Below are 25,099 nucleotides of genomic sequence, written 5' to 3' on the forward strand. Positions count from 1 at the left end.
TCATCAATGTTTTATATCATTCTACAAAGTTTTCCTCATGCATGAAGTGAACAGCTAGCTCATGAAATTATGTTTCCTTTAGATAATTGAAATTCTTCTTGTTTGCATGATTTTTGGGTAAATATCAATGTTTGATGCAGTGCAGGTGTTTCAGGAGTACAAATAGATTTCATAGTCAGCAACCTCATCTCAACTTCATCCACCCATGGTGCTCACTTTCTTTCACTAAAACCTCACCAATTTCATCATTTCATAAGGAAACTTCTCCAAGCGTTTTGAGCAAATCTGGCCATCTCCCAACTTTGGTTTTGAGTTCTAACGTGGTCCTAGGCACTCCCTTGCCTCATTCCATCCACCAACCACCTTCCCTAATCTTTCCATCACCTTCAACATCCATCCTTTTGCTCTCGCCTATATCCTGTAGGTTTTCCTGTAGTGGCCTGTTTTGAGGCTGAATTGAGGAAAAAGCCTCTAGGAAGCTAGCAAAGGGTCCCTACTTGTCCCCCAAGCCATCTAACCATTCACCATCATCTCGAAGCCACCTACCACATCACCAAAAGAGATTAGCTTTCACACTCTCATATGTAAAAAGATAAAAAAAAAAAGTAGATTTATTTTATTCATTTACATGCACAACAGTAGAAGGTTTGATGGTTTAAATCTACATGCTTAGGATAGTAGGATTGCATACATGTTAACTTAGCATTCCTTTGAAGCAAAGCCTCTTAGCAGCTAGTTAGAAAATGGCGTGTTTTAGCATTTGATTTCAGTCTCTTTCCTTGTACTTTCTTTCTTGCAATAGGTTAAGGTTCCATTTCTAACATTTCATTCTCTGCAATTAGTTTAGGATTTAGCTTTAGTACATGCACTCCATTACATCATGACAAGAAAGGACGAACACATTGTATGCTGCATGTTAGCCTCCTATTGCAATAGGTTTCATATTTCATGATTGACAGTGGAAGTGCCAAAAATGTTCATCTTTTTCATGTTGCAAAAGTTCCATTTTTGAAAGATTTCTCAGTTAAGGGAAGGCCAAATAGCCTAAGCTTGGCTTCCCTAGGTTTAAATTGATGTTGTAGAATAGAGAAGGAAAATCTGTCCAAACAGTTTAAGCTTGGCAGATTAGTAGCTAGGTAGAGAATGAAGGCGCCCAACTGCTTAATCTGGGCCCTTGGAAGCAATAAGGGTAGTTTTTAGATAGGAGGGTAGTTAAAAAGAAAGAAGCAATCAGGGTTTGCAAGTCTAAGTGCACCCTTCCTGAAGTAACAAAAATGCTAGGTGTATTAGGCTAGGTAGGTAGCCTGGGGTTGTAGAAGCAAGATCATCTTCAGTCTTGGCCTTAGAAAAGAAAGCTCATCCCATCAGTGGCAGAGGTAGCAAAGCAGTATTTTGGTGGCAGAATTCTGGAAGCATGTCTAATTTCCCTTCACTCCCCCTAAAAAGTCTCTTACTAACATCCCCCTAAAGGACCTTGGGATCTGCCCGACAAGTCCTAGTCTTACTTCATTTCTGTGAAACATCAAGGTAAATGTTGGCTTTCTTCAATGAAAAGAAGCCACATTTCTTGTGTAAAATCACTTCTCACTCTCATTTACCCCTATGTCTAAGTTTTACTTTAAAAACTTAGCCTTCCGCTCTACTTTAACCTCATAAACTCACATTAACTCCTAATTCTACTATGTAGTTCCCTAATTATTTCCCCATCCCCATTTACTACTAAAACTATATGAAATCCCCAAAAGAATATTAAATAACCCCCCCTTGGCATTATAGCCATATGTTTTTAAGCCAGGGAAAGAGTAATCCATTGGGGACTCCGATTAACCCTTCTGTCCTAACCCGGAGTTGGTCTGACATCTGGTCAGACTAACAACCATTCCATTTTAAATCCTAACCCCATAAAACTCATTTTCCACCCTTGTAAATATTTAACCCTGCTTGTATATAACCCAAAAACCCACTTTACTAAGGTTTCCCTACCCCCGCTGGATTAAACAATTAACAATAAAGCGCTGCAGGCCCCCTCCTTAACCTTCCACGGTGTTAGCTGTCCCGTCGACCGTCAGATCTGGCACGCCCAAGATCTATGGTGGGCGGGTGTTTTCATGCCCCGACATGCCGAGGGTTAGCGTCCGGGAGATCGGCGGTTTTCCCGTCGTACTCCCGCCACGCGTCACCTCCTCGGCTGTGGCGGAGCCCCCTCCTCCCAAACCACCCAGGCGCTAAAGCGGTGCGACAAAACCCGGATACCACGCTCGCCTGCATGACATCAGCGCCACGTTTCACCACATGTCACCTTCCTGCGCCCCGCAGTTGTACCATGTTTCCCGCCACCTCATCCCTCACCTCCCCTCACCCTGCCACCATGTCAGCTGCCACATCACCCGTCAGTACCCGGCTCCCGCCAAGGCCATCATGCTGACGTCATTCGGGAAAACCGCCAAAAGAGCCAAATAACTATTTTTGCATAAAAGAGCGCGAATGACCGTTGTTTTTTCATTTCTATTGACTAGTTGGCTAAGTACGGGTTCTTCCTTGTTACTCTCTGCATTCCCAAATCTAAAAACGTCTAGCTGAGCTGTCGCGGCCTGCAAATTCGGCTTCATAGCCTACCTTCGCTCCAGCTCATCCACTCTCGGCGCTGTTTGAACCAGGTATTTGTCATATCTTCCCCTTTTTTCACTCCTGTTCTTCATTTTATCCACTACACATACTGTAAGCCTGCAGATTTCCCCAATTGGCAGCTCTGTCGTGCTTAAATCTTCATTCAAAACCACTGGAAACCCTTCACTTCAGAAAAATCCTCGTAAAACTTGTGTCCATTTACAATTTCACTGGCAAATTCCATTTAGAGCTCAGCCTCCAGGAAAAATCTCGCAGCAACTCAGCATTGCCTTATTTTACCTTATTCCACTGTTTAAGTCAATCCACTGAAACTATAATTGTCCTCGGCCCCTTTGCATTTGTTCCTCACAGTCTCTAGCTCTAGAGAATTCACTAAGAGAAGGGAAGTTGACCCAAAACTCCGCAAAGTTGGTCTCTCACAGCATAAGCTCCCAAGCAGTCAAGCTACTGTTGCATTTGAGTTCAGTTCCACCTACTTCTGCTAGTTTTTGCAAGCAAGTTTGTTAGCCAGTTGTTGCATTAGTCCTTCTTTTAGCTCAAGCATTCAAAAGCTGCATAATGGCCACTCCATCTGCTCTGAACATCACTCCCATGAACCCACCAAGTAAAGAGCTTGATTCAATGGCCTTGGCTGACACAGATTACCTTATTCAAGACCTAGTTGGGAACAGGAATCATCTGCATACCTACTTCCAGCTGAGAAAAAGTTTTTTAAACAACTCTGACATGTATGGCATATGGGAGTCCAATTTGCCACATTATTTCCTCCCCTCTGTCAATATTTTTAATGAGATTATTCACCTATGTGTTGCAAATTATGAGCCAAGTCAGAGGGCTGTTAAGTCTCCATCTGGGAGCATACTTTTTTGCATCACTCCTGACTCCATCAACTAGATGTTGAATTTCAAGTAGACTCAGATACTATTGCCCTTCTCCATGAATAACTTGCTGGAAGAAGCCTCCTGGCTCCCTGGCCCCAAGATTGAAAGAATTGCTAAGACATTCATGAGGGCAGATTTCAAACCTAAGGAACCACCCCCATTCCTTTATGACCATTTCAATGAGGTAGGCGGGCTACTTGTAGACATGATATCCTATGTGTTAGGCTTCACAACAAGTGAACATGTAGATGAGACAGTGCTAGTTCTGTTGTCTTCATTCAGCCACGGACAACCTCCTGCTGTCAAGTATAATTATGCCAAGTTCATAGCAAATAAAATCCATGACCAGCTCATTAAGCTAGATAGGTAGGGAGTTTTCAAATATTCCTCATACATCTATCATTTGTTCATGTATTATCAGTCTGAAAGCTTCCAGTGTCCCATCAAGAAATTGGATTCAAAGGGAGCAAGGAGATCTGTTGTCTTCTGGTCATCAGTATTCCATCAAGTCCAACATTCTCCTTACTCATACTATGAGTTCATTGACCAGTTTGTTTATCCAGTCTCCTGCCTCTTAATGAAAGCTCCCCCTCCCAGAATAACTTATGAGATGCATAAGATTTTGTAGCTATCTAAGAACTACAAATTAGGTGATTGGTACCTATACTAGGATCACATTGTCATCAGAATCTATGGCTACGAGCTTTGTCCTTACAGGCTCCCAAGATATTTACCAATGAGGTTGTTTGCCTTGGAATACTACAAGCAGCTTATCAATTCAGATTTGACTCATTTTCACAGCACCAAGAAGAAGGTTCAACTGAAATTTAAAGACCACCTAGGCCCCTTCATCATGAACAAGAAGGAAGGTTGGCAAGATGTTGACCTGATACTCAAGGATAAACTTAAGTTGAAAAGAAGTTTCTGGTGGGTCCCTTATGACCCGATTGGCTTTATTATGCAAGAAGAGTCAAATATAGATTGACACCCTATGAACACTGCAAAATCCCACACATTGAAAAATATGCTAATCAAGATGCATGGGCACAAGGCACTTTAGTTGAAGAATTCACTCAGGAGGAAATTTTGGAGCAAACTGCTAAAGATCTTGAAAAAACTCTTGACTTGGATTCTGCTGACCAGGTAACTTTCAAGCTGCCATACCAAGTTGAAGAGGGCACATCTACAGCTCCAACTCTACAAGTTACCCAAGGAGCATCTACATCAGCAACAGGTACAACTAAAGGTAAGGAGCCAATGGAGACAGAGCGAAATGGTCACAGAATAGCATGTCACTTCAATGGAATACTCCCAAGAATAGGCCCCTCCACAACAAACACAGGCACCCCAAATGCCAGTTTTACAGACTCCTGTCAATGAAGAAAGAGGCAGAAAACGAGACCGAGAAGACTCCACACCTGCTAGTGGGTCTATACAGCAGCCCGAAGCTAAGAGGCAAAGAGTTGATCCTCCAATTGAGGAGGAGGTCAGTGAAGAGGTCATAGAAAGCCCGAGAAGGGAAGCAAGCCAGCATACACCTACAAGCTCCTTTTAGCAAGAGCAAGACAAACAACACGGCATGGAGGTGTCTTCCTCCACACAACAAGGCAAGAGACCAACTAGCATCAAAGCCAGCTTCAAAGAAATCAAAGCTCAAAATGAGCTATTAAGAGTGTAATTGTATGACCAATTTCTTAAGGCAACACCTGCCAAGCAGGAAAGGTTGATGGCAACATATGATATCAAGCAAGAAAAAATGGTTCTTAGCCACTTCAAGCCCAAGGTTCAACAGCCACAATCAGTTGCAGACTTTGTTAAGACAAGGTTAGAGGTCCTGGCCAAGGACATTCACCCCATGGATCAGATAGAGTTACATAAGCAAACAGGGGAGATGGTTTATGCCACCCTTGCAGAGAAGACCACATTGGCCCATGAGTTGAAGGAATCTTTAAAGAATACAAACACTCATCTTGACTTGGAAGGAATGTCCTCCACAGCCAAAGACAACAGAATTAAAACATTGGAGGACATTATTATTGACTTAGGACATGATCCTAAGGATCCTAAGGGTGTGAGGGCCCTTATGAAGAAGAAAGATGATGATATTGCTGCATTAAAAAAGCGATTGAGGTTGCTTCCTACTGAGCACCCTCAAACAGGAGAACTGGTCAAAGAGAAAGAAGCTGAGGATACATTGGATTTGCTGATGCAATTGAACCAGAGAGTAATTGAGATGGAAGGAGAATTGGAGAGAGCACTACAAGAAAAGCAGGGAGAGTCGACCTCCCAGCCACCTCAAACAGTTCCAACTGTTGTTGTTGTTCCTCCTGCACCAGCAGCAGCGACCCCTCCAATTATTCCGGCAACCACAACAGCTACAGATGCTACAGCGGCAACAACAACAGCTCCTGACTCTAGCATGAGCATGGATGAATTGACAAAAGTTGTCAAGGAGCTAGAGCTGCAAGCAACAGAGATAAAAGAGGCCAAAGAAAAGCTGGCCAAACTGGAAGAAAAATATGATAAGTCCAAGATGACAGTGGTTGAGCAGACAAGGGAAATTAAGGCCCTGAAGGACAAAGTTAAAACCTTGGAGAAAGAGTTGTCATTGGACAAAACCCTGGCTGAAATAAAGAAGATTATGTGGGCCAAAATTAATCAGTCAATCACCAACCAATGGAGGTCAATTCAGGCAATGTATGAACAGGTAGAACTAATTGGCCTTGCTCAGTTTGAAACTCAGAGAGCCAAAGCAGCATTGGGAAACATGCCTGAGCAGGCCAACAGAATGATCAATTTTCTAAATCATCAGACTAAGGAAGAGCTAGCAGCACTGCATATCATGAACAGAACAGATGCCATATTGACAGCAAAGAGGGTGCTCACATTGAGAAGCTTTGTGCAAACTCTAGAAGCAAGATGTCGGGAAATACAAAGGGATGTAGACAATTTTGAAATAAAGCTTGCAGCACTACAGACTAAAGGATTGCCCAGCCTACTGACCAGCGCTGGAAAGTTATTGACATGTGACCAATATGCAACTAGGCTCAATAATTATGTCACAAATCAGCTTACTGCTGCATCAAGTTCTCTAGCACAAGCAGGACCTCCTTCAGGACAGACTCTCTATGACAGGCTGGAAAACTTATTTTACATGGAACATGAAGTTAACCATCTGTTTGAGATGCCGCCCAACTATTACAAGTATACAGAGGCCGATGAGACACTTGTCAAAATACAAAAGCATCAGTTACCTCCCGAGGATTGGTGGCAGGCAATGCTGGCCATTTTTCCCAGGTAATTTCAGCTTTTGCCCCTTTTTGTTTATTTTAAAATCTCGGTTAGCTACAGGTCGGCAGCAAGCACTGGACAGGGCAGTTAAGGAGCACGCAGAGCAGTTTAGAGCAGTCACGAAGCAAAGAGCTAGGACGTCAAGCCTAAGAGCGCGGATTTTTGAAAGCGCAGTCCAGCCGACTCAAATGAACTCAAAGGTCAACATTCGCTGACAAAAAAGAACAACTGTTACATTTGTCTTTATTTCAACATTTACTTTCTCATCAACCGCTCCTTAGGAGTTGGTAAAGAAGTTATGAGCTATTAACTCATCATCTAGATATTTTTGTATCTAGTTTTTGTATATATACCACCCTCTGCATTGTAAAAAGGGTTGGTCGGCTAATGTACTCCAAGAGAGACTCGCACTGTATATCTGATATGTTTTTCTTAATCAAAGAACAAAAGCTTCAAGTTTCAGAACACCACTTCAGCCAATTAATCCCATTTCAATGTAATAATAGTCAGATAGGATGACCAGGTGTGTCGAAGATGAATTTGAACAAGCTGTAAATGAATTTAGCAAGTTGTTGTCAGAATATGAACTTGATGAAATTTTTTTTAGATTGGTGTTGTTAAAGGTCAAAGCAATACAACAGCCTCAAATCAAAATGTGTCTTCTTGATTTAGTTGTGGAAGAACATGAAAATGAGATTGAACTTTTGCATTCTCAAATCCAGTCATATGATTTTCACGATCCCAAAGATTTTTTTCAAAATCTTCCTTCTCCAAGTCATGAGGAAATTGTACTACCTTCTGACTTACAGATGGAGGATAATCAAGCTTTCAAGAGAAGGACTGAAGTATTGGCTGCAGAATTTGTTACTAAAGATACAGTTGTTCCATCAGACCAAGAAGATCCAAAAGAAACTATCCCACATGATGCTTTTGTTGATCCTGTAGCAGATTACATGGAGGATCTTCTCCACTCAAAATCTTTAACATATTTTCTCTATGAGGACCAAGTAGTTCAGCAGTGGCCTTTATATGTCACAATTTTGATTATGGGGGCACATGACCAAACAATGTTTCTGATTTCACCAACTGTAAGCCAAACATTTTGTTTCTTTCTACAAGTGCTTAAGTGGTTGCATTGGTTGTTTCATTTTACCTAACCAGCAAACAGGTGCTAATTAGGGTAGGTAGGTAGGATTTCAGTTTTCTGTTTGGATAGCAGCTTGATGCAGTTGAAGCCCGAAGTGAAGGCCCTAAGCTCTTCAAGTCTGCTGTCATATATATAAATAAAGCAACCATCAAATAGAAAGTTTTTAGAATACAACAAATAATTGAAGATTAAGGCAGTCTGACCTGCTGTTCTTGGCTTTTCACAAGGAAAAGCCATCCCCAAGTGGAGCCACTGTTAGCCTCCTATTGCAATAGGTTTCATATTTCATGATTGACAGTGGAAGTGCCAAAAATGTTCATCTTTTTCATGCTGAAAAAGTTCCATTTTTGAAAGATTTCTCAGTTAAGGGAAGGCCAAACAGCCTAAGCTTGGCTTCCCTAGGTTTAAATTGATGTTGTAGAATAGAGAAGGAAAATATGTCCAAACAGTTTAAGCTTGGCAGATTAGTAGCTAGGTAGAGAATGAAGGCACCCAACTGCTTAATCTAGGCCCTTGGAAGCAATAAGGGTAGTTTTTAGATAGGAGGGAAGTTAAAAAGAAAGAAGCAATCAGGGTTTGCAAGTCTAAGTGCACCCTTCCTGAAGTAACAAAAATTCTAGGTGTATTAGGCTGGGTAGGTAGCCTGGGGTTGCAGAAGCAAGATCATCTTCAGTCTTGGCCTTGACAAAGAAAGCTCATCCCATCAGTGGCAGAGGTAGCAAAGCAGTGTTTTGGTGGCAAAATTATGGAAGCATGTCTAATTTCCCTTCACTCCCCCTAAAAAGTCTCTTACTAACATCCCCTAAAGGACCTTGGGATATGCCCGACAAGTCCTAGTCTTACTTCATTTATGTGAAACATCAAGGTAAATGTTGGCTTTCTTCAATGAAAAGAAGCCACATTTCTTGTGTAAAATCACTTCTCACTCTCATTTACCCCTATGTCTAAGTTTTACTTTTGAAACTTAGCCTTCTGCTCTACTTTCACCTCATAAACTCACATTAACTCCTAATTCTACTATGTAGTTCCCTAATTATTTCCCCATCCCCATTTACTACTAAAATTATATGAAATCTCCAAAAAAATATTAAATAACCCCCCCTTGGCATTATAGCCATATGTTTTTAAGCCCGGGAAATAGTAGTCCATTGGGGACTCCGATTAACCCTTCTATCCTAACCCGAAGTTGGTTTGACATCTGGTCAGACTAACAACCATTCCCTTTTAAATCCTAACCCCATAAAACTCATTTTCCACCCTTGTAAATATTTAACCCCGCTTGTATATAACCCAAAAACCCACTTTACTAAGGTTTCCCTACCCCCACTAGATTAAACAATTAACAATAAAGCGCTGCGGGCCCCCTCCTTAACCTTCCACGGTTTAGCTGTCCCATTGGCCGTTAGATATGGCGCGCCCAAGATCTACGGTGGGCAGGTGTTTTCATGCCTCGACATGCCGAGGGTTAGCATTTGGGAGATCGGCGGTTTTCCCATCGTACTCCCGCCACGCGTCACCTCCTTGGTTGTGGCGGAGCCCCCTCCTCCCAAACCACCCAAGCGCTAAAGCGGTGCGACAAAACCCAGATACCGCTCTCGCCTGCATGACATCAGTGCCACGTTTCACCACGCGTCACCTTCCTGCACCCCGCTGCTGTACCATGTTTCCTGCCACCTCATCCCTCACCTCCCCTCACCCTGCCAACGTGTCAGCTGCCACATCACCCGTCAGTACCCGGGACCCGCCAAGGCCATCATGCTGACGTCATTCGGGAAAAATGCCAAAAGCGCCAAATAACTATTTTTGCATAAAAGAGCGCAAATCACCATTGTTTTTTCATTTCTATTGACCCATTGGTTAAGTACTGGTTCTTCCTTGTTACTCTCTGCATTCCCAAAGCTAAAAACGTCCAGCTGAGCTGCCGCGGCCTGCAAATTCGGCTTCATAGCCTACCTTCGCTCCAGCTCGTCCACTCTCGGCGCTGTTTGAACCAGGTATTTGTCATATCTTCCCCTTTTTTCGCTCCTGTTCTTCATTTTATCCACTGCACATACTGTAAGCCTACAGATTTCCCCAATTGGCAGCTCTGCCGCGCTTAAATCTTCATTCAAAACCACTGGAAACCCTTCACTTCAGAAAAAGCCTCGTAAACCTTGTGCCCATTTACAATTTCACTAGCGAGTTCCGTTTAGAGCTCGGCCTCCAGGAAAAATCTCGCAGCAGCTCAGCATTGCCCTATTTTACCTTATTCCACTGTTTAAGTCAATCCACTGAAACTATAATTGTCCTTGGCCCCTTTGCATTTGTTCCTCACAGTCTCTAGCTCCAGAGAATTCACTAAGAGAAGGGAAGTTGACCCAAAACTCCGCAAAGTTGGTCTCTCACAGCATAAGCTCCCAAGCAGTCAAGCTATTGTTGCATTTGAGTTCAGTTCCACCTACTTCTACTAGTTTTTGCAAGCAATTTTGTTAGCCAGTTGTTACATTAGTCCTTCTTTCAGCTCATGCATTCAAAAGCTGCGTAATGGCCACTCCATCTGCTCTGAACATCACTCCCATGAACCCACCAAGTAAAGAGCTTGAGTCAATGGCCTTGGCTGACACATATTACTTTATTCAAGACCAAGTTGGGAACAGGAATCATCTGCATACCTACTGCCAGCTGAGAAACAATTTTTTAAACAACTCTGACATGTATGGCATATGGGAGTCCAATTTGCCACATTATTTCCTCCCCTTTGTCAATATTTTTCCTGAGATTATTCACCTATGTGTTGCAAATTATGAGCCAAGTCAAAGGGTTGTTAAGTCTCCATCTGGGAGCGTACTTTTTTGCATCACTCCTGACATCAAACAGATGTTGAATTTCAAGCAGACTCGGATACTATTGCCCTTCTCCATGAATAACTTGCTGGAAGAAGCCTCCTGGCTCCCTGGCCCCAAGATTGAAAGAATTGCTAAGACATTCATGAGGGCAGATTGCCAACCTAAGGAACCACCCCCATTCCTTTATGACCATTTCAATGAGGTAGGCAAGCTACTTGTAGACATGATATCCTATGTGTTAGGCTTCACAACAAGTGAACATGTAGATGAGACAGTGTTGGTTCTATTGTCTTCATTCAGCCATGGACAGCCTCCTGCTGTCAAGTATAATTATGCCAAGTTCATAGCAAATAAAATCCATGACCAGCTCATTAAGCTAGATAGGCAGGGAGTTTTCAAATATTCCTCATACATCTATCATTTGTTCATGTATTATCAGTCTGAAAGCTTCCAGTGTCCCATCAAGAAATTGGATTCAAAGGGAGCAAGGAGATATGTTGTCTTCTGGTCATCGGTATTCCATCATGTCTAGCATTCTCCTTACTCATACTATGAGTTCATTGACCAGTTTGTTTATCCAGTCTCCTGCCTCTTAATGAAAGCTCCCCCTCCCAAAATAACTTATGAGATGCAGAAGATATTGCAACTATCTAAGAACTACAAATTAGGTGATTGGTACCTATACCAGGATCACACTGTCATCAGAATCTATGGCTGCGAGCTTTGTCCTTACAGGCTCCCAAGATATGTACCAATGAGGCTGTTTACCTTGGAATACTACAGGCAGCTTATCAATTCAGATTTGACTTATTTTCACAGCACCAAGAAGAAGGCTCAACTGAAATTTAAAGACCACCTAGGCCCCTTCATCATGAAAAAGAAGGAAGGTTGGCAAGATGCTAACCTGATACTCAAGGATCAACTTAAGTTGAAAAGAAGTTTCTGGTGGGTCCCTTATGACCTGCTTGGCTTTATTAATGCCAGAAGAGTCAAATATATATTGACACCCTATGAACACTGCAAAATCCCACACATTGAAAAATATGCTAATCAAGATGCATGGGCACAAGGCACTTTAGTTGAAGAATTCACTCAGGAGGATATTTTGGAGTAAACTACTAAAGATCTTGAAAAAACTCTTGACTTGGATTCTGCTGACCAGGTAACTTTCAAGCTGCCATACCAAGTTGAAGAGGGCACATCTAGAGGTCCATCTCTACAAGTTACCCAAGGAACATCTACATCAGCAACAGGTACAACTAAAGGTAAGGAGCCAATGGAGATAGAGCAAGAAATAGTCACAGAACAACCTGTCACTTCAATGGAATACTCCCAAGAACAAGTCCCTCCACAACAAACACAGGTACCCCAAATACCAGTTTTACAGATTCCTGTCAATGAAGAAAGAGGCAGAAAATGAGACCAAGAAGACTCCACGCCTACTAGTGGGTCTACACAGCAGCCCGAAGCTAAGAGGCAAAGAGTTGATCCTCCAATTGAGAAGGAGGTCAGTGAAGAGGTCATAGAAAGCCCGAGAAGGGAAGCAAGCCAGTATACACCTACAAGCTCCTTTCAGCAAGAGCAAGACAGATAGCACGGCATGGAGGTGTCTTCCTCCACACAACAAGGCAAGAGACCAGCTAGCATCAAAGCCAGCTTCAAAGAAATCAAAGCTCAAATTGAGCTATTAAGAGTGCAATTGTATGACCAATTTCTTAAGGCAACACCTGCCAAGTAGGAAAGGTTGATGGCAGCATATGATATCAAGAAAGAAAATATGGTTCTTAGCCACTTCAAGCCCAAGGTTCAACAGCCACAGTCAGCTGCAGACTTTTTTAAGACAAGGTTAGAGGTCCTGGCCAAGGACATTCACCCCATGGATTAGATATAGTTACATAAGCAAACAGGGGAGATGGTTTATGCCACCCTTGCAGAGAAGGCCACATTGGCCCATGAGTTGAAGGAATCTTTAAAGAATACAAACACTCAGCTTGACTTGGAAAGAATGTCCTCCACAACCAAAGACAACAGAATTAAAACATTGGAGGACATTATTATTGACTTAGGACATGATCCTAAGGATCCTAAGGGTGTGAGGGCCCTTATGAAGAAGAAAGATGATGATATTGTTGCATTAAAAAAGCGATTGAGGTTGCTTCCTGTTGAGCACCCTCAAACAGGAGAACTGGTTAAAGAGAAAGAAGCTGAGGATACATTGGATTTGCTGATGCAATTGAACCAGAGAGTAATTGAGATGGAAGGAGAATTGGAGAGAGCACTACAAGAAAAGCAGGGAGAGTCGACCTCCCAACCACCTCAAACAGTTCCAACTGTTGTTGTTGCTCCTCCTGCTCCAGCAGTAGCGACCCCTCCAATTATTTCGGCAACCACAACAGCTACAAATGCTACAACGGCAACAACAATAGCTCCTGACTCTAGCATGAGCATGGATGAATTGACAAAAGCTATCAAGGAGCTAGAGCTGCAAGCAACAGAGATAAAAGAGGCCAAAGAAAAGCTGGCCAAACTGGAAGAAAAATATGATAAGTCCAAGATGATAGTGGCTGAGCAGACAAGGGAAATTAAGGCCCTGAAGGACAAAGTTAAAACCTTGGAGAAAGAGTTGTCATTGGACAAAACCCTGGCTGAAATAAAGAAGATTCTGTGGGCCAAAATTAATTAGTCAATCACCAACCAATGGAGGTCAATTCAGGGAATGTATGAACAGGTAGAACTAATTGGCCTTGCTTAGTTTGAAACTCAGAGAGCCAAAGCAGCATTGGGAAACATGCCTGAGCAGGCCAACAGAATGATCAATTTTCTAAATCATCAGACTAAGGAAGAGCTGGCAGCACTGCATATCATGAACAGAATAGATGCCATATTGACAGCAAAGAGGGTGCTCACATTGAGAAGCTTTGTGCAAACTCTAGAAGAAAGATGTCGGGAAATACAAAGGGATGTAGACAATTTTGAAATAAAGCTTGCAGCACTACAGACTAAAGGATTGCCCAGCCTACTGACCAGCGCTGGAAAGTTATTGACACGTGACCAATATGCAACTAGGCTCAATAATTATGTCACAAATCAACTTACTGTTGCATCAAGTTCTCTAGCACAAGCAGGACCTCCTTCAGGACAGACTCTCTATGACAGGCTGGAAAACTTATTTTACATGGAACATGAAGTTAACCATCTGTTTGATATGCCGCCCAACTATTACAAGTATACAGAGGCCGATGAGACACTTGTCAAAATACAAAAGCATCAGTTACCTCCCGAGGATTGGTGGCAGGCAATGTTGGCCATATTGCCCAGGTAATTTAAGCTTTTGCCCCTTTTTGTTTATTTTAAAATCTCGGTCAGCTACAGGTCAGTAGCAAGCACTGGATAGGGCAGTTAAGGATCACGTAGAGCAGGTTGGAGCAGTCACGAAGCAAAGAGCTAGGACGGCAAGCCTAAGAGCACGGATTTTTGAAAACGCAATCCAGCCGACTCGAATGAACTCAAAGGTCAACATTCGCTGACAGAAAAGAATAGATGTTACATTTGTCTTTATTTCAACATTTACTTTCTCATTAACCGCTCCTTAGGAGTTGGGAAAGAAGTTATGAGCTATTAACTCATCATCTAGATATTTTTGTATCTAGTTTTTGTATATATACCACCCTCTACATTGTAAAAAGGGTTGGTCGGCTAATGTACTCCAAGAGAGACTCGCACTGTATATCTGATATGTTTTTCTTAATCAAAGATTGCTGAAAGCTTGGAGAATGGATTGTTTGATGTGTTGTTAATGGTTTCTGAAGGATGAATTTGGAATTCTTGTGCTGCAATATGAATCAATAAGTGTTCCTCACCTCTGTTATTTCAATTTCATATATGCTCAAGTTGCAGAACGAAGGATTGGTTTAGAATTTGCTTAGCTGCACTCTATGCTCAGTTTCTGTGGCTTCTTAATGTTTTTCCTCTTGATTTAGGCATAAATATGAATTCTTTTATGGCTCATGTTTGATCTATTTCACATATGAATGACTGTTGTCTAGGAATTCTTAGTTGCTCCTAGATAGAGCTCATTTATCTTCCCCTTGCTAACCTGAATGAGAGATTCTTAATTGCCTCTCATTCCTTAGCCTTTCAATCCATCTCTTTACCTTGAATGATTGTTTCATATGCAGCTGTCTTGCTCCATTTTCCTCTCTTGTGACCAAGAAAACGCACCAGCAGTCTTACTCCATGACTCCATGCCCAATGGTTTGAAACTTATCACACTATGTTTTGCCTCTCTACTTGAAAGCATCCTCCTTCCCACCAAAACACAAACAAAACCCCTTGAACCCAATAAATAGCCTAAAATCATCATCAACAAAGCTAAATTAGAAAGAGAGAGCCCTCTCTGATTGCAGGTGGGCTAGAACCTGCAGTCCAAAGATTGGTTTGTGGTTACCTCGGCCGTATCCTTTCAGGAGCTTAAGGACAACCTGAGTGATAACACCGCACATATAGTGTTGATACCTCTTAAGTTTGTATGAACCCTAGGTTGATAATTAAAGTAGGTAGCCTTGGTAGTTGCATCATTCTTGTTGCAATACCGAGGCTCATCACCTACCACAGAAAGAAAAACGACTTGAGATAGCCAAGACCAACACAAACCTAATTGGTAAGAACCTATAAGTAGCAAACCAAGAGATTACAGAGTTGAAAGGCAAGTTGTAGGCCAAGTAACTTGTCTAGGATGAAATCATAGCATAAATTAAAAGCAAATGGGAGTACATAAATTTGGTGGGTGAACACAAGATTGTAATCAAGGATATGAGTTTTTCATCCTAGATACCAAAGAAGATGGTGAAAATAACTCCCAGATTTCCAAGAAGTTCATTCAGTTTGTGAATGAAATGCCACTCAATGATTTGAGGCCAATAGATGTAGTGGATAGAGTATCTACTATCATGGAACAATCAAAAGTTGTCTAGAAGGAGGAGGCCAAAGTCAAAGTTGAGGAATGTTTAGAGGTGGTACAAAAATATGTGGTTTCTTTCATTGTTGAGTTTGATGCGAGAGTCAGGGCAATGTTGCCTAGCTTATGGGATCTTTTTTGAATGCTAATCCCATGGACACAATACAATTAGATGTTAGTGGAGGCCAAGAGCAAAGCGGATTCTTCTCATGAGAAGATGGCCACCCTTAAAGGTAAAACAATGGTTAACTATCTCAGAAAATAATTCCAGTTGTTAGGGTTGGTAAATACCCTGTTCCACCCTAGCTTGAACTATATAGGGTTTACAAATCTCAATATTGCATATCAACACTTTTTTCACGCTCCTTTACCAGATCCAGCACTATGGCAAAGGTGTGAACAGTTTTCCAATCCTTCTATGCTCTAGATCATCAACCTAACGACATTTCCACCAAAACCTGCTTATCATGACTAAGGATATTGTTGATCGTGTCGTTGTGACACTTTGATTTTTTGTTTAATGTAAATATTTATTTTAGAAGAAACAATGTCAGTTAGTTAGAATCTGATTAGTACATTTGTGCCACTGAGCACATTGATATTTTGTTATTATGATTCACTGCTAAATCAAGAAATAATATTTTGTAATGGGCTCTCCCTCTGAGGCCCTATAAAAACAGTTTATGATATAGAAGCAAGGGTTCGAAATTTTGGTTTTCCAAGAGATAAGCTCTACAAGTTGCCAATGAAATGTATGCTTTGTGGAAGATTAATGAAGGTTTTTAACGATTATAGCTCATTTTAATGTGCATTTTATATTCCTTCTTGTGTTTGTTCCACATGTTCTCACTATTCTTCTCATATTACATGTAATAGCCATTGTTCGATATGTTTTCATGGATTTATGGATTCATCTAGGTCTAATGTTGATTAAAGATGCATATAACTTATATGAATTATTATCCTTAAAATGAGTTCCATGTATCTTTTCACTTCATTTAAACATCCTTCTCATATGTTTCACTCTAAACTTCAATTAACATGATTCTTAAGTTTAATCCCTATGTGTTTATTTTCTTTATTCATGTATTCTTCTATCTAATATACTACAAATGGCATGTAGAATTTCATGTGCATATGATGTTGGCTGCTAGAGCCAAATATTAATGCTTCAGTGAGTTATATTTGGCATCCAACTTTGTATTTCTCCGCTTAAGGAAGGTTTTGAATCAATTCATCTCAAATATGCTAAATACTTAGTGTAATAGAAAATTTCAGCAGATCCTTGAAGCACTCATTAAGATTTCTTAAGCATTGATCTCCTTTCAACCCAGAGGTTGTCTCTAGTAACTACAACATCTTGATATTAGGATGTTCTCACAAATGCATTATTCAAGTAAAAGAAAAGAAATCTACTTCTGACTAAAATAAAACTAAACCAGTTAACCTACTCTACGCTACTTCAATGATCACAATACCAAGTAAAGTTAGATTTCTAGTGCAACCATCAAAGTAACTCCAATCCTGCAATGATAAAGAAGTCTCTAATTAGCAAGACGAATTAGAGTATTTCAAAATGGAAAATAAACAATTCATGCTTGTTGTTATTATCTTCATTCATAAACAAAGTAAGTATGACCTTACCATTTACTTGATAATTTTAACATATACATCCTCAAACCAATCTACAATCTTGTCATAAAACTCAAAATGCAAATAACTTTGAGTCGGATTTGCAAATGATAAATACAACATTTGAGGATTCATTAGATAAATCAAATCACTAGTTTTATCCTTCCCATTGATAAAATGATTTGGTTGAAAATGTGAATTAAATGCATGAAAATTTGACTTAATCAATGGATGAATAAGAAATTTAGGATATTCAATTTCAACAAGAACGGGTGCATGGTCTTTATCAGAAATCAACGAAATAGAGGCATCTTGTGACATTCCTTTTTCCCTTATGAATTATCAAAGCAAAGGATCAGATTCTGCTTCATAAATGTCATGTTTAAAAGTTACATCACCCATGGATTTATTGGTCATACTATTACAAAATTGACAGATGGCATTAAGGTTGAAATAAGACAACAATTTTTTTTCCAATCAAGTGTTTACAAATTTAGTTTTAAAATTATAATAAAAAATGAATTATTAGTTTCTAAATTTTAACGTTAAAGTTTGCATAAGTCAAATCTAAACTAATAGAAGTCAAATTGAAAATTGATTGCTAGAGTCCTCCCTGGGTAGGGACTAATAATGAATTCCCCTTTTTAGGTCACTTTTTCCAATACCATGGGCTTCCTAAACCATGGGTTTGAAACCACCCTTTCACTTTTTGAATTTTCCTTTTTCATTGATATACTTAGATATATATAATGTTGGGTAGCAGAACCTAGAAGCCCCATGTAACGGTCATGGGGCAGAAAGCCCGAAATTTTGGGTATAGATAAGATAAAGGCTCCGCGGAATGTGCGGAGCGCAAAAGGTAAAAGGTCGAGTCAAAGGGTTGTCCGCCCAAGAAATAATATAGAATAATAGGAAGTAAGTCGGTCCATGGACCATAGGAAGATATAAATAGAGCGAGGCTATATGGGTAGAAGGTATCTTTTTGGTATGTAATCTTGGATCTGTTATGTAATGGGTTTTTGAGAAAAAAAGACTTGAAGCGTCAGTAAGTTCGAGTCAAGGGTTTTGGGTAGTAGATAGAGGCTCTACAGCTATGTGCGCAAAGGCTTGGAAGAGTCCGCAGCTATGTGCGCGGACCCCTACAACTGAGTGCCCAGGACGGATCTGGATGTATTAGTGAAGATATTGAATAAAGATAAGTTGATTCTGAAATTATGTGTTAAATCTAAACTATCGTGGATCTGGTTAATGCATGGTTAATAGAACTATTTGATCTATGCGTGTATGCTCATGTTATGAATGTATGTGAATCTATATCAATTCTAAGTGCACGAACTGGTTAATTCTCTTAAATGTTTGCTTAAATACCATAAAAAGTAGGTTGAATCTATAAATAGTGCATTAATAAGTATCAAGGAATATTCTGGGACTGGATCTATGCAAATCAGAGTGGCACGAAGCCACAAAACAATGCGCAAAACCTCTAGACCACATCAAGACATCCCAACGGTGCGGAAACCTGGTTCCAGCACCCTCCCCTGCTACCCCGGGTGAGACCTCAGTCCGCGCTCCACGGGCTGTTGCCGAAAGGGCCGGTGGCTGTGGGATTTGTTTGGCTAAATAATTCTTCTGAACCTAGGTCAGGCCCATATAAGCCAACGAATGGTTTCATTGCCGGGGCTGGGATCTGCCTAAGGGGTGTCTGATGTTGGAACACTAGAACCCTACAAAGAAAGAGCTTGAAGAGTGGTTGGATCTGAAGCTCCACGAGTTCATGGTTCAAGAAAATAGAAATCTGCAGATATCAGAGGAAGATTGGTTGGACCGCTACATATACACAGATATCCACGAGGTCTTCTTCTCGACATTTTCGGTAGAGCTTTATGAGTGGATTGCGAGGTTAGATGACAGTGTGGGAAGGTGTAGATTAGACCAGCCTATTGTGTGGACTCCAGAACTGGTGTACAGGCTAGAAGCCACCGAAGATAAAATCGCACACACAGTAGATCATTGGCTGGATCAAGTAACAAGAAGATTTAATAGGAATATTTATCACTGATTTTGCGATAAACAGAACTGTGGGTTATAGTGAAGAAGAAAGGCGATTTCTCCAAGGACCGGAGGGTAAGTATATCAAATCATTGAATACTTGGATTAAGATGTTGTTGTGTGAAAAACAGATTATGCGCGTTTATTGATGTCTGGAGTAACGTGGAGCGGAATAGGTTACCACGGAACGGGAGGGGCAGAGAAAAATCCTCTGATTTTTATTTCACGGGAAAGTGAGGAGGATCTCGTGAGGTTTTCATCGCGAAGTGCAATCCGGTTGATCAAGGAGCACTTCTCACTGATACCACCTCCGTCCACGCCACCACCCACTTCACCTACATCAAATCCGCCCACACCAACACCAACCCCACCTCTACCAAAAGTTGGGATAGCGAGTGTTGTCTAGCTGCCAATATTTAAGGGTGTAGGAAATGAGGAACTGGGTCGGTTCTAGTTTGTGATAAAGTCTGTATGGGATGCTCAAGGCATCACAGATGATAAAATCAAGAAGGCTACCTTCATTAGCACCCTGTAGGACCACGCGTTGACCTGGTACATGAAATACTCAAGTGATCATCCAAATGAGGGAATAGTAGTAATCCAAGAGGTGCTAAACAAAGAATTTGGGTGACCAAAATCAGAAGCACAATGGGTTATTGGGTTCAAGGAAATCACAATGTTGCCTGGTGAAACCCCATCAGATCTAGATCAGAGATTGAAAAGCACCATCCGTGAAGCAAACATGACACTATCGGATGTGCAGCACTGTGCTTGGTTTGTTGCATCATTAACACCATATTTGAGGACAACTCTGTCACAAAAAAAGATCTCAACCCAAGCTGAAGTGTTCGAGACAGCAATGAGGTTGCACGAAACCCCAATACAGGATCTAGGGTTGGGAGTACAACAAATCCAATCGCAAATACATAACCTATGTCTAGAACTGTGAAGTTTGAAACAAGTAGGTGCCTCTGACGGAAGCACGAGAAGAGGTGTGGTGTATCAAATGTAAAGGCCAGGGCCATGATAAGAACCACTATTCGATCTTCGTGAACTATATGGCAGGAGGGGGGCCAATACCGTTGCGACCAAAGGTACAAGCTGGGCCAAGCACGACACCTACACTCTAGTGCACAATCTGTCAGGTGGGAGGAAATAATTCCATGAACAATTGTCACCTATTGCTGAACCTAAGACAAACCCCCCCCCCCCAAAACAAATATTTTGTAACTTCTATAGGACGGTAGACCACGGTGAAAGAAATTACTGCAATTACGAGATGTTGATGGATCGAACACCTGCTTATAGGATGTAGATGGAGGTGCGTGGGCAGGATCCTGCCGCACCATTCACACGATGAGGATACCAAGGACGGGGACGGGGCCGCGGGGGAATGGGACCTAGACGTGGACGAGGACAATTAATTTGCTATAATTGTAGAGGACTGAGGCATTATGCGCATGATTGCACGAACCTGGCCAAATCTTGTTACCCTTACTGTTTACCAATTTGATCATGAAGTAGTCGCTTTCCCCACGCTGATTGCTCAAATGCGAGAAAATGGGGTGCTTCCGGCTAACCCTACCCAGAACATCCAAATGATGAAGGTTGAACCACGCGCGGAAGATCCTAATGTAAATATGATGCTTAGAAGTGGTGCCACTATAGGGGAAGATAAGGGGAAGCAGCTAGAGGTGGATACATGGGTCCGTAAGGCCCCCTCAAAACAACCAAAATTTGACTTGGAGCGTACGAAGGAAACCTTTATGGAAACCAAGAAGAACTTCGCAGAAGCTTCTACTTCGGACAATAAGGATCAATTCGGACTGGAGAAGGATACTTCTATGCTAGCCACCTTCTTGGAAACATGCATGAAGTTACTCCGAGATGCTAAAGTGGTGAAGGGACTACAAGAATTGATCACTCACTGCATGGGAGCAGACGAACCGCAAATGGTCGGGAAGTTAGGTAAACATGCTTTGCGCACTAGGCGGGAAATGCGATTGATTGTCTAGATTGGAGACTATGAGATGGACCAGGTCATTTTGGATTAGGGGTCTGACATAAATGTCCCACCAAAATAGACTTAGGAGCGCATGGGCAGGCCCACACTACAATGGTCCCCGATCCAGGTATGGATGGCTAACCAACAAAATATCATGCCCATGGGAAGACTGCACAGGGTTACAGTAGACATCAATGGCGCTAGCATGCAAACTGATTTTGAGGTCATAGAAATTGTGGACGATAGTAACCCCTATCCTGCATTTTTAGGGATAGATTGGGCAATGGATATGAATGGAGTCATCAACTTCAAGAAACAAAAAATGATATTAGAAAATAAATCTCTCCGTGTAGTGGTTCCATTGGATCCAGCTGAAGGGGCATGCTATACTGAGCCAGTGCGCGACGAAGATAGTGATGGTGAATTGGACTGTATCTACTAGATTACATCACAAGATCAAGACAGGGTAAATCCAACAGCAGACGGTAGACTCTCATGGGACTAGGATATTTCTTGCACGTCGGACTCAGATGAAGAGATTAAATGATGGCAAAACTGACTGCATGAAGTAACCACACTAAATTGTAACAGGATGGTGACAATAGGGGCAAAGGAGTAGCCAGCTGATGAGGAGGAATCGGCGAAGGGAAGAAAAAACCTGCTGGAAATATCCGCAGAGGCACCATGCGCAACCATTCCTTCAGGAAATGGTGCAGGTGTCGGAGGTAATCACGTGCACGGATGGGAGAGAAAAACGAGGTAAGCATTCCTCGCCAGCATAGGCTGCAGGTGTATGAGGTGCAGAAACCCAACTAGCTTAGAATTAGTAGCCCAAAGCCAACTGTTTCACCAGAAGTAGGCACTAATTTCAGCAAGGAATCAGGGAAGTTGCGGATACCACAAGTTCGTTGGGCCTGTAACAGACGACATAAGGGAGCCCAGAAAAGACAGGGTAACCGTCGACCCCACAACATCAATAAACTATGGGTACGGCCAGGGCAGAAAAGTGCACTAAGAAGGAACGGATCCAGTAGAATAGCACAGGAACAAGCTATGACCCTACTATCATGGTTGTGCCTGCACTTACAGAAGAACACACCCCCCATAATGGCACCTACCGACAGACCGACTACCCAGACACTCGAGAGGTGCTCGCAGCTTGGGCTAGCAGGGAAGTTGAGAAATCACACCAAAGGTGAGAACACCTAACTAGGAGTAGAAACTACAGTCTCGGCGCACCAAGTAGTTGAAAGAATGCGTGGGACTATAAACAAGTCTAAGGAAATCCGGCACAGAAAAAGGATTCTTTACCAAGTAAGGTAGTCCACAAGATCACAGATGCACCCTAGGGATTGCACTACCACGGGGAAAAGTCGAAAGATGATTGTTGACAACATTAGTCCAGATAAGAAAGTTAGGTTATGTTAGAGAGGAGCAGGCGGCAGGACATTAAGATGAGTGTTCCAGACTAGATACACAAATATCTGCCGACTAGACACCACTAATAAACTAGAAAAGGAGGGAAAGGATTTTTTAAAATCTCATAATCTGTGGCTGGCACTGGAATATTGGTGCTCTGAACCAGCAAAGAGCAGTAAGTATGTGGCTACCAGGCACCCCATGAGTACCATGGCCAGAACCCAAGCATGGTTCATGGTAGAAATGCAACTCAATCAGGAAGGGCTCGAGGATGTGACTAAGGTTCCCGAAGTTCCAAAGTCTCCATGCACACCGCAACCCAGGAAGAACAAGAAGACAATAGGAATAGTCCAAGCCTCACCAAGATTCAACAAACGGTTGGCAGTTGACAAAGGCAAGGCAATCACCACCGAACATGCTGAGGATGACGATGATCTGCAAGCCCTGATTGATCAGATTGATGCACAGGTTGAGGAAGAAGACGTTGTGTTCCAAATTCCATCACTACCTTCATATATTTATCCCTGGACTGGGATGACCAAGATACCGAAGAACGTGGACACTGTGAAGACTACACTACAGAGCCCGCTTCTTCCGGATGAAATAAGGTTCGAAGGGTTTACGATGGGGCATGTTCCAAGCATCAAGTTTGAATATTGGAACCTTTCACATAGCAGCAAGTTCCCCGAATTGGCCAAAGACAAGTTATTGCCACAGAATTGGTTGCTAGGCGTGGAGAAGGCAGGACTACTGAATCTCAAGTGGATACCTCACTATCACCACACGACCATCACCATATTTGTGATCCGACAACTGCTCTATCTCATACATGATGGATATCTCTGTTTGGAAGAGCCAATCCCGATCACAACCAACTTAATCCACCGAATTACACACCTGCCACTTAAAGGGAATGACCCCACAGACATAGCAAGAACAAGTAGCAAGGTAGGCCTCACCAAAACAATGAAGGCGAAATACCAGCTGAAAAAAGGAAAGCAGGGGTATGTCATCACAAGCATCAAAAACCACGCAGTACGAGTTGCCACTCAGCTTCTAGCTAGTAAGCTCATGAGGAAGTGTCACGCAGATGAGGTGCTAGCTCATGTCATTGCGCTAACAGGGCAGAGCGCCGAAGGGGTTCAGTTCAATTGGGAACAATTTTTATGCGATGAATTTCTGACGAATTGTCAAGAAGCACAGGACAAAGGTAAGACATTTCATTATTCATGGTTGCTCTTATCACTCCTTCTGGTTATAGGCGAACTACCACAGGAGAGCCAGTTTCCTAGCATTGAAGATAGCCTACCCGAAGCAATGTGGTATATTTCGCTATGGGATACAAAGGACGCAGCAAGGGTTTCTGAAATTTGGGCTTTTTGGACCTCCATGGAAGGGAATATATGGACATGAATTTCTTAAGACCACGACTGTCTCCCACGATCTACAATACTTTCCAAAGCACGGCTGAGTTCAAAGCAAACATGCATCACTTGTATATCCAGACACGAAAGGATCCAAAGTGATCATGGGTCACACTTCCGTTCATTGCAACAGATGATGCCATTTACACAGTATTATCAGCATGGCCTCTAGAATGGCGCGCCCTAGAGAAGGTTTTTCTTGACAGGATGGCAGCCCAGCAGAAGAAGAAGGAACGCTAGCATCAACTCAGTCAACTAGCAAAAAAGACACATCGGGAACAACAGGCCGCTTCGTAGCAAGAGGCTACCAAGAGCCCAATCGCAGAAGAGAACCAAGAAGATCAAGAAATGGACTTGGAACAGGACCCGCAATAGGAAACGGGGACATAGGACCACCTCAAGCAGTCGCGTGGTAAGGAATCACCGGCCACAAGAAAAAATCCCAAAATAGTGAAGTCTTTGGAAAAAGAATTCATTTACAATAGCCAACCAGCAAGTAATGTTTCCACCAGTGTGTTGACCGAACTAATCACCGAGCAGACAACTATGTTGGAGGAGATCTAAGCACAGCTATAAGCATTACAAGTGCGACCCCTGGGCAGGGTCACCCTACAACCAGCAGAAGATATAGCTGCCACCAAGCAGATGGTACGCACGCCCACACCAAACACCCTCCCGCTACTAGTAGGGACTGTACTAGCCGAAGTCGCAGGTGAAGAATGTAGTTGGGGATTAAATCTGGTTGCCCTATCCAGGGAAATACTATTCCAACTACAAGAGGGGGTCACTAATGAGCTTTGCGCTAGGGAAGGTTGTGCCTTCCACACCTTGACAAAGCAAA

Source organism: Pinus tabuliformis, chromosome 4_2, assembly GCF_031772625.1.
Source record: "Pinus tabuliformis cultivar Carrire ecotype Pingquan chromosome 4_2, CPIR1, whole genome shotgun sequence".
Taxonomy (NCBI): domain Eukaryota; kingdom Viridiplantae; phylum Streptophyta; class Pinopsida; order Pinales; family Pinaceae; genus Pinus; species Pinus tabuliformis.